The 10,941-nt window shown below is 38.8% G+C and overlaps 1 pseudogene; it reads left to right on the top strand.

Moving 5' to 3' along the window:
• Positions 1–1,943: 1,943 nt before the first annotated feature.
• LOC128111702 (tripartite motif-containing protein 43-like) lies at positions 1,944–3,270 on the top strand (annotated as a pseudogene).
• The last annotated feature ends 7,671 nt before the right edge of the window (positions 3,271–10,941 follow it).

Raw genomic sequence — 10,941 nt, 5'->3', positions numbered from 1 at the left:
GATAATATCTTAAATAAGTAAAGAACTCAAAAAACTGGACATCAAGAAAGCAATGAACTCAGTTAAAAATGGGCTATAGAACTAAACAGAGAATTCAGGAAAGTGAAAACACAACCCACACTTCCTAATCCTCAGACTCCCAAGGAGGAAGATCAGAGAGCTCTGAAACAGCTTAGCTCACACCCCAAATGTTCACTTAAATGAAGGAATTCATCTGCCTTTTTGGCCCTGGTATTCTCAAAGGCAGTTTCTAAATGGCTTCTATGATCCTGTCAACTAGGGTTAAGCCTTTCCAGGATCTGGCAATGACTTTGGAGGCAATTGCCTAAGGGGAAACAGTAGGCTCCATCTCTTGGTCTCCTATCATGTAACACCTGCGATTGGAGGGATTTGAATTCCAACACTGGAAAGATGCTACAGTGAAGCCATACCATGAATGATATCACATTTCCTGACTTCCTTTGTAGGATTCCTCCCAACTCAGTTTGGAATAATCCTTATCTGAACCATATTTCTAACTACAAACCTCAAAAAAACTTTACAAACAGGACATCTTCACTAGTCTAGGATTCATTAAGTCACATTTAATTTTTAAGTCTTCCTCATCCTCATTTTATACACTCTTTGGAATCTATCTTAACATACTCATTATGATTCCTTGTGCTCTCTAAATACTAAACATATCTCAATGTCAACAACTGGCTTGCCACATAAATAATACAAAAGGTCCTTTACCTGCCAGTCCTCTTAATAGTTAACCCAAAAAGTAGGGTCCTTCACTAGTGAAGGACTGACCTTGCCACTGATAACAAGAGCAAGAAGAGAAATAGCAAAGACGAAAGAGTTTCCTTCCTCCATGTCCTTTAACCAGGCTGCCAACAGAAGGTACAGCCAAGATTTAAGATGAATTCTCACATCTCCAAACATCTGAGTTGAGGTGGGCTTTCCTATTTCCAGTGATTCAATCTAGAAAATTCCCTCACAAGACAAATCATAGCTTCTTGGGTTTTGGTTCATTAAACATATTTTTTTCCCTTATCACTTTTTTTGTTTGTTTGTTTGTTTTTCTATTTTTTTTCTAGTCAGGATTTCTCTGTTCAGCTTTGGAGCCTGTCTTGAAAAGCACTCTGTAGTTCAGGCTAGCCTGAAACACTATGAGACATGCCTGCCTCTGCCTCCTGATTGTTAAGCAGCAAGGCGTGTGCCACCATCATCTGCTCTCTGGCTTCCCCATGTATTTAAAAAAAAATGCAAGAAGGAAAGAATAGAAAGGGGAGTGGGTAGAAAAAGGGATGAATCTTGAAGAAATTGCAGTGGAGGTAAATATGGGAAAAATGAGTTGAACTAAATTCTCAAGGAATGATTAGGAATTTTTTAATATTGATAATTGCTAAAATCACAGATTGATATCATTAACTGTTACACTGCAAAAGGTAAACTGAAAATATAAGCACATCTCAAAATATTTAGAAACAGTGAAATATCGTAGTGAAATTGCTCTTTATTTTTTTTGTTAAGACAAGTTCTCACTGTATATTCCGGGCAGGCCTTGAACTAAATCTCCTGCTGCCTCAACATCTCATTCCCTCGGGCTCTAGTATTAAAAGTGTGAGCTATCACACCCAGATAAGATTTGTGACTCAGGAAACCTTATTGTGGAGGATTGTTTTGTGGGTATTGTCCATAGATTTAGTTCCATCTTCCATCCAATAAGATTACTGCTATTTAGAGTGGGTGTGGTCTCTAGAGAGTATATAAGCACACTCCAGGGGCCAACCAGGTTCATTCTTCTCTAGACCAGACAGAGTGTGTTTCCATACCTTCTGGCTCCTAGACTGCTAGATCCTCCTCGCCCTCATGTTGAGAATCACTCCACAGAGCTGAGCTAACATTGTTGTGACCCCAGCAGACACTGCTGAGACCAGAGTCTATTCCGTGGGAAAATGGAGTCAGACATCTCACAAGCCTTCCAGGAAGAACTCACCTGCTTCATCTGCCTGAGCTGCCTGACAGAGCCAGTCACCATAAGCTGTGGCCACAGCTTCTGTCGAGCCTGCCTCCAGCTTTCCTGGGAGGACACCCAACTTCCAGTCCACTGCCCTATGTGTCGGGAACCATGCCAACAGAAGGAAATGAGAACCAGTGTTGTTCTGAAGAAGCTGGTGTTCATTGCCAGACAAGCCAGCCTCATGAAGGACCTGAGCTCTGAGGAGCATAAGTGTGTGACCCACAAGGAGACAAAGAGGATCTTCTGTGTTGAGAGCAGGATCTTCCTCTGTCAACTCTGCTCTAACTCCCATGAGCACAGAGGTCACAGACATTGTCCCATTGAGGCAGCAGCTGAGCATCAAATGGAAAGAGTTCTGAAGCAGATGGCATCTTTATGGGAGAAGATCCAAGAAAATCAAGAGAATATCGAGGCAGAGAAGAGAACAGCATCTTTGTGGATGGACTATGTGACTCTGCGGGAAGAAATGATCAGGACCACGTATAGGGAGCTGCATCCATTCCTCTGTAAAGAGGGAGAGAAACATATCGAGTGCATGAGAAAGGAAGGCCAATGTGTTTTAGAGAAACTGAGGAAGAGTGAAGCCATGATGGTCCAAAAGAACAAGAACTAAGAGATATGTATCAGGAGCTGATTGTAATGTCCCAGGAGCCATATGTGGTACTGCTCCAGGGTTTGGATGACGTGGTCAGAAGGAGTGAGTCAATGCAACTGAGCATGCCCCAGGGTATGCAACCTGAACTCAGTGCCCTACCCATCACTGGACTGACTGAAAGGTTCAAGCACATCCAGGTGCACATTTTCTTTGAAAATATAACCCCATTCCATTACAAGATGAACCTATTTATTGTCTTGAGAAAATTCAGCTTCAGACATCACTGTAAGGATTCATCTGTGGATTCTGTTGGATACTATTTGGCTTCCTGGGGATCTGGGAACTTCATCTCAGGGAAATATTACTGGGAGGTGGATTTGCAGGGCTCTGGGGATTGGGTTGTAGGGGTCTGTAGGAACTCCTGGTTAAGGAATACCAACCAAATGATTGACTATGAGGGTGCCTTTCTTCTTGTGTGTGTGTGAAAGAGGGTAATCATTACAGTCTCCTCACCACACGCCCAGTCTTCTGGCACTATATAGAGAGGCCACTGGGCCGGATTGGTGTGCTCCTTGATTGTGAGGATGGATGTTTAAGTTTTGTGAATGTTGCCAAGAGTTCCCTCGTATATAAGTACCCTCCAGGCACCTCTTCCTGCATAAACTGAGCTGTTGTTTCGACATTCTCCAGGAGTCTGTGTGGTTTGATTTTGTGCCTACTTGGCCCCCACCCTCAAAGGGAACAACAGCAAAGGACCCTGCTACAGTGACACACACCTTAGTCCCAAGAAGTGAGCCTTTATTCCCAGGAAGTGATGTCAGAAAGCAGAAAGGTATATAAGGTGTGAAAACCAGGAATTAGAAGCTTTTGGCTGGTTAAGCTTTTAGGCTTTTGAGTAGCACAGTTCAGCTGAGATTCATTCTGGATGAGGCCTGAGAGACTTCCAGTCTGAGGAAACTGATCAGCTGAGAAGTTTGCCAGGTGAGTTAGCTGTGTCTTATTCTGCTTCTCTGCATTCACCCCACTACCTGGCCCAAGGTTTGTTTTATTAATAAGACATTCTAACAATTCGTGCTACCCTGGATAGAGATTTTTGCTTTCATTTTTGAGACAAGGTATCACTATATTTCACACAATAGTTTTGAAATCTCCATTTTCTCACAAAAACTTCCCAAGTTGCTGGTTTCACAGACTATTACCACCATATCTTGTCTAAGGTGTTGGACCTCCTAGAATGGAGTCAGATTTAAATCTATCTTTGTGAACAAATTAACACTATCTCAGTGGAATGTCTAATGACATTATGAAGTTAGTTTCTGTTACAGTTATAAGCAGGCTAGACACCTTCTCTAGATCCTTTTCTATTATCACTATGAAGTGATCTTATGCCCACTGCTATCCTTTTGATACCATTTGCCAAAAAATGTTTCATTAGAGCTAAACTGATGATGTTTCTGTCTCTTAAATCTTAACTGTGAGCCAAAAAAGCTTCTTTTCTTTATAGAGTACACAGCCTCAGGTTTTGTATAGGTGTATAAAATGAAATCAAGCACCAGGACCTCTTTCACATAAAATTTGACTAACTGGGATACAGTTCAGAATGAGCATTAAAGACTGTGACCAACTGTCAAATGAAAGAATAACCTTGCTAGTAGTATTCTTAATACTCTAATCACATTTTCAACTCCAAAAGCACAGTATAGATATTACTTAAAAACTTGATATGTATGTATAATCAGTTTTATACTTTTCATACATCTATTCCACTGTATTGTAGCCTCTGGTTTTTACATAAAACTAGCTAACCTATGCAAACAGAGAAGCTAATGGAAATCTCTGATTACCAATAAGTGTGTAATGTCTGCTAGTCCTATTCTTGCTGATGGGCATTTCTATCTTGTCTTAGGGTTTCTATTTTATGAAGAGATGCCATGACCATGACAACTCTTACAAAAGGAAAAAGTTTAATTGGGGCTGGATTACAGTTCAGAAATTTAGTCTATTATCATCATTATCAAGCATGGTGGTATACAGGCAAACATCGTTCTGGAAAAGGAACTGAGAGTTATACATCTTGATCCACAGGTAGCAGGAAGAGGGAGTGACACTGAGCTTGGTTTGAGCATTTGAAACCTCAAAGCCCACCCCCAGTGACACACTTCCTCCAACAATGCCACACTTACTCCAAAAAGGTACACCTCTTAATAGTGCCATTCTCTATGAACTTTTAGGGACCATTTTCATTAAAGCCACCACATATCTTTACAACTTCCTGCCTGTTTCTATGTCTCCTGTTTGGTCTTAATAAAACACATGAGAGCTCTTGAACATTTTATTATCCAAGTCAACAGAAAACATTTAAATTATCTTTGTAATTTGAAATTTATTCCATCCTTCAAATGAGAAAAAGTTTCTAAGTGCTTCTAACTTTCAGAAATTGAAGTTGTTCATAGTGCTTCTGACATCTATCACTCTCTAAGCCTTCAATATTTTCATGAACAGAGATTGCTTTCCTTACACAGCTGAGTCCAAATGGTCTCTGCTTGAATGTGAATTGCCCATTCGAGTCCTTTATTATGTTGATGCCCTGTAATTGTGCTTTAATTAAATAATGATGTAAGATAATACACCAGTGCAGATATTAAAGGAATTCCATGCATAAATCAATCATAAGACAATATACCTGAGGCAGTGTCTGGAGGTAGGGAATATATTAGTAAATATGATGTTACAAAAAAAGGTGAAGATTTTCTTTGTTTTTCTGTTCCATAAAACAATCTGAGACTTTGGAAATTTTTCTTTTAAAATTTATTATGTGTATTTTTGGCACTAATATATTGATTTTTAATATTTTTTTTTTTTTTTGGTTTTTCAAGACAGGGTTTCTCTGTGTAGCTTTGCGCCTTTCCTGGAACTCACTTGGTAGCCCAGGCTGGCCTCGAACTCACAGAGATCCACCTGGCTCTGCCTCCCGAGTGCTGGGATTAAAGGCGTGCGCCACCACCGCCCGGACGATTTTTAATATTTTAGTTCATATGAGTATATAATACAATATGATCAGCTCTACTCCTCATTTCTCTGTGAAACTCTCCCCATTCTCCTAGCACAAACTCTTTCCAACTGTCTCTTTTTATAAACCACTAAGTTCATTTGGTGCTGCCAATATACATATCTATATATATCTATCTATATCTATCTATATCTATACCTATCTATCTATCTATATCTATATCTATATCTATCTATATTTATATATCTATATCTATATCTATATCTATCTATCTATCTATCTATCTATCTATCTATCTATCTATCTATCTATATATATATATATGGGACTATCCACTAGAGCATGGGAAACCAACTAGAATTTACATCCTTAATAATTCCCTTTCCCAGCAACTCTCCATTACCAACAACCCCTCATTCTGGGGCAGATAAGTTTTAACTTAATGCTTTTCAGCCTAAGTTTGCCAATTCTACTTGAAAACCTTCTTCATAACACTCAATATAACCTTTAGACTGTTCTTTTCTTACTTTTTTTTTTTTTTGGTTTTTTTGAGACAGGGTTTCCCTGTGTAGCTTTGCGCCTTTCCTGGAACTCACTTGGTAGCCCAGGCTGGCCTCGAACTCACAGAGATCCGCCTGCCTCTGCCTCCCAAGTGCTGGGATTAAAGGCGTGCGCCACCACCGCCCGGCTTTCTTTTCTTACTTTTGATGATAACCTGGAATATAACTCTTTGAAGCTTTTAGTGTTTGAATAGTACAATTGCAGGGTTTTTTTTTCCCCTTGCCTTTTCCACTCTGCTTATTTCAACCCCTTCTTGTTCAATTTTCAGTACTGATTGATTAGTTAAATGTTAACTACACTGATGTATCATGATTAATGATCCAGAAATTGAGACACTGCTATAGCAGTAGCCCAAGGGAGACTAAGGACTGCTTGAACTGAGAGGAGACATTGTCATTTTCTATATAATGCTGTTCAGCAGGCATAAGCCTTCTCTCTTTCTCCACTTCCTGTATAGCATGGTGTAAGCAACTCTGTCTCATTGTGTCCTCACTGCCACGATGGACTGAAAGCTCAGAAACGGTGATCAAAGCAGTCTATTCTTCTTCATGTTTGTTTATGCCAGATATTTGCAACAGTGACAGGAAGTGTGACTAATACAGCTTATTTGATTCTAATTCCAGCATTGGAAAGGAAGAATACATACTGAGAAAACTGAAAAATACTTTTTAGAACATCAAGAAAAGACACCAATCATATTCTCTATAGGAAGGACTGTGACAGTGATGTGAACCACAATTTATTGATCATCTAGTAGGTACTCACCCTCTGTTGTTTGCTCTAAGAATTTTATTCTACATTTTCAACATTCCTGCAAGGTAGTTATTATCTTCCTTTGACAGTGGGAAAAAAAGATAAACCTCATGGGGTCTATCTCATTGACTGAAGTCTCACAGTTACAAACTCAAAAGCTTGCTCTTACCCAAAGATTCTTTTTTAAATGTTTCCTGTAAAACTGTGGTATTATCACATCATCAATAATGATATTATCAAAACTTCTCTCTGGCCACGAAAAATTTACCTGAGTCATTCATGCAATCATAGGTTTTTCCTAATGCCAGATATTTTTCCAGTAAAGAAAAAATAATGATCTTTTTTCTCTACCTGGTACTGGCTATCCTAGAACTCACCATGTAGACCAGGCTGCCCTTTAATTCACAGAGATTCACCTGACTCTGCCTCTTGAGTGCTAGTATTAAAGATGTGCTACTTCAAAAATTTCTATACCATTCCTTCTTGCTGACCTCAAACCCCTTAATGGTTAGAAGAAAAGGATACAGTACTTGAAGATGGCAAACTGATAGAACTATAAACCAGTATGGCAATGGGGGAGGAATGGAAGGTCAAATTGAAGAGCCTGTACATAGTTAGGATGTATAGAATAGGATGTATAGATGAATTAATTAAATTCAAATTTAGAATATAAGAGAGGCACCTTTGCAAATTATGTATCAGCTAAGAAGCACTAGAAACCACTCTTTACAACAATTATGAATAAAAGAAGGACAAGTTTCCATGAAGCAAATGAATCTTGTGAGCTTCCAACTAATTGTGGAGTCCATAGGATATCTTGTAGTGATGCTTACCGAGCATATTGAAATGTTAGCTCAGATGTAGGGTTGAGGTCTCTATGGGTCATCACTGCGTGTGAGATCTAAAGAGCTAGGACAAAGCAGTAAGATGCCCAGTCAAGGTTAGTGACTAGCATGAATCTTCAGGCAGAGTCTGTTAAGTGAAAAAAAAAAAATAAGGTAGACTTCATAAGCAAGGCATGTATTGAAACTATCTTATACCAGCAATACACAATGAATGAGAACTGAGTAGGAGAAGTCACCACAAAAAATAAACGAATCTCAAGTCATGGCTAGTGCTACCAATATAGCTATTCCAACACCAGAGACACCATCTAATTCCTAAGTCCTTTTCATTCATTTGTTCTGCTTATTTGAATTATGACAAACATTCAAAGGCAAAAAATTACTAAATATTCCATCAATGTCCTTGGAGAGTTTCATTTTTGCTATCTAGTAGATAGTATATACTTAGAGCAAGGACTATATTTGCATATTTTTATTCTCCACAGAATTGAACACAGTCATTTGGGCATTGTACATTTTGAGCAAATATTGAAAAATGGATGTATAAAGGTATACTTACTGTGCATATGGTTAAGAATGATAATCTTTAAAGAAAAAAATATCTGAGTATAAGCCTTAGTAACTGACTAGTAGTGGAGAATGATTGTGGACATAATATTTGCAGTTGACAGAGAACATGTTTTGTATTCCATGGTTAAAAAGAATTAGGTTTTATGATCTAAAAAGCCAGAGGTCTGGGGTCTAAGGACCAAACACAGAACTTCAGAAACAAGGCACGATCTGAAGTCCAGAGACAAAAGGGCAAATCAGAACAAAGTATTTGTGAGAAATGTCACATTGAAATTAATTAGATTTTATGGAAATTTAAACAATGTACAAACAAAAAAATGTACCCAGGCTGTGTATTTGAATTTTTTTTTTCCTAGCTCTTATAGTTATCCACACAATCCCTCTATTTTGGATTAAAATTCTATTGAGATATGCCAGGGACCTGGCTAAGGGAGCATCCATAGGAAGGATGGTTCAACTTAAGACAAATAAGCTTCTTTCCCAGAATTCCCTAAGGCCTTCCCCTAAGGCCATCCCTATGAGCCGATGTAAAGTTTGTTCAGCCGGCCATTTTAGGTTCTGAGTCAGAAAGACATACTTGTTCTATTCCTTTTCCTTCTCTTCTACTTCATTCAGAAACAGGACAGAGTCTACATATGCTTTCAAACTTTCCAACTACTGTTTTGGGCTTCCTTGTTCTTTTCCTTGAGTTCCTGTCCTCACCCTATGGAGTCCTGCTGCCACGTGGATGACTTCTATATATGCTTACAGGCTCCATTCTCTTCCTTTGTGTATTCGTGAGATTTACAATTTACCTGCTCTGGGGATTTCCTTTTAAACTCTAATATATTAGCCTCATGGTTTAGTGTGAACTGTTCTTTTCTTAATGTGACTGAGAAGCTAAAGAGAGGACCCTGGTTTTATCAATCTCATATGATGCTTCTGCCATGACTTTCTAAGATCTGGTAATCCTTTCTACCTGCCTTTTAATTGTTTAATTGTCAGACAAAAGAAACCCATGCCTGCACCCCTTGACAGAATCACTAAGACGCCAATGTCTTGGTTACTAAATTTTTTCTTACTTGGGCACATGTGAGAAGTGGTAATAAAACAATAAATTAAAATTTAATAGGATATTTAATTAACATTAATTATATGTCAGACTCAGTGTAACACAGTTTGAGGACAGCAAAGATTTTATACTCTCAGGCCTAAAGGATTAAGTAGTGAGCTAACTGCTAAGACAATCAATACAAACACAGCATACCTGCTGGTGAATACCACAGCATACCTGTGGCAGCCAGACTCCACAAACATTCAAGTGAATGAGTGGAAAGTTAAGATGAAATTTCTTATATTGAACAGGGTTGCCAGGCAACCAAAGCAGCACACACATTGCCAGAATGACTCTGTCACTGAACTTAGCCACACTGGGCAATATTTTGTGGCTTTTTTTTTTTGTCACAGTATGTGCTTGACTATCCTTGCATATGTCTGGGAAGGCTCCATCTTGCTCAGTATGATTGCTCTAAAGGAACCCTTCTTATTCTTTAACTACTTCATTTCTTCCCTCAAATTTTCCTAGTTCCCTGCTCAAGACCAGTAGAACGCAGGGTATTAGCGAAGTTGAGAAGCATTCAACAACGGCTGTGGGCTGACATGGAATGCTGACCACTGTCCTCAACCTTGCTATAAAACCATAGTCCCTGGACCAGCAGCAAAGGCTGCCCCCTATTCAGAGTTAAGCACCCTGCCGTCAGTGTCTTACTGGTTTAGAGTCTATTTTTTAATATATGGAGGGGTGATCCTGGTGTGCATGAAAGCTTTTCAAGCATTGTTTCTGAGCCTCTTGAAAGCATGTTGTTTCCCCATGTCCTTCCCTAAGTCAAGAAAGAAGAAACCAAACCAAAGTACAAGTCTGCCTCTAGTTTACAATATTAAAACAGAGATGCAGATAAGGTTGGTGTCCAAGACTTTTTGTAGCAGTGATACTGGGGAGGTCAATTTTTCCAGCCCAGACATTTTCCCCAGGCTGTTAGATACTGCAACTCAATGAGGCTTCTGAAAATGATACTAACAGGTCAGGGGAAAGGTCCTCTTTCATGTCTCCGTATCCATGACTTCAAATAATTTATCAGAATACAAGCCATTTCTAGCCTTTAAAATGGGAGAATCTAGTGACATTATGTGCTTGTTACAAAGCTGAAATGAGATGTTGTATTTGAAGAATCTCGTGGAATCTGTAGAATTATATATTTTATAATGACTATACATGCTCTAAAATAGTGTCATCACTAGTAATATCATCGCATTATTTCTCCTGATTTCTATACCAACTGTTCTATTAAGAAAAGCCAACAGAATGACTTGCTAACAAAGCAAGTCTTAAATTATCCTTCATAGTTCCCAGCTACAAAACTTAAGAGAAACACTTTGATCTTTGTCCATGCTGTTTTCCATTACAACAAAGACATCCCTATTGCCTGCAGTATAAATTACATCTTCAATTTTTCTGTGAACAAGAATTGACTAGAGTGTAAGTATAGTTTTGCAATGAAATATATAGATCAGCAGAAGAGAAATAGGGGAACCATACAAGTAAAGATGATGCCATAAAACC

This window comes from Peromyscus californicus, unplaced genomic scaffold (genome assembly GCF_007827085.1).
Source record: "Peromyscus californicus insignis strain IS unplaced genomic scaffold, ASM782708v3 Scaffold_16__1_contigs__length_79575227, whole genome shotgun sequence".
NCBI classification, from domain to species: domain Eukaryota; kingdom Metazoa; phylum Chordata; class Mammalia; order Rodentia; family Cricetidae; genus Peromyscus; species Peromyscus californicus.
This window is presented reverse-complemented; position numbering and strand designations above follow the sequence as displayed.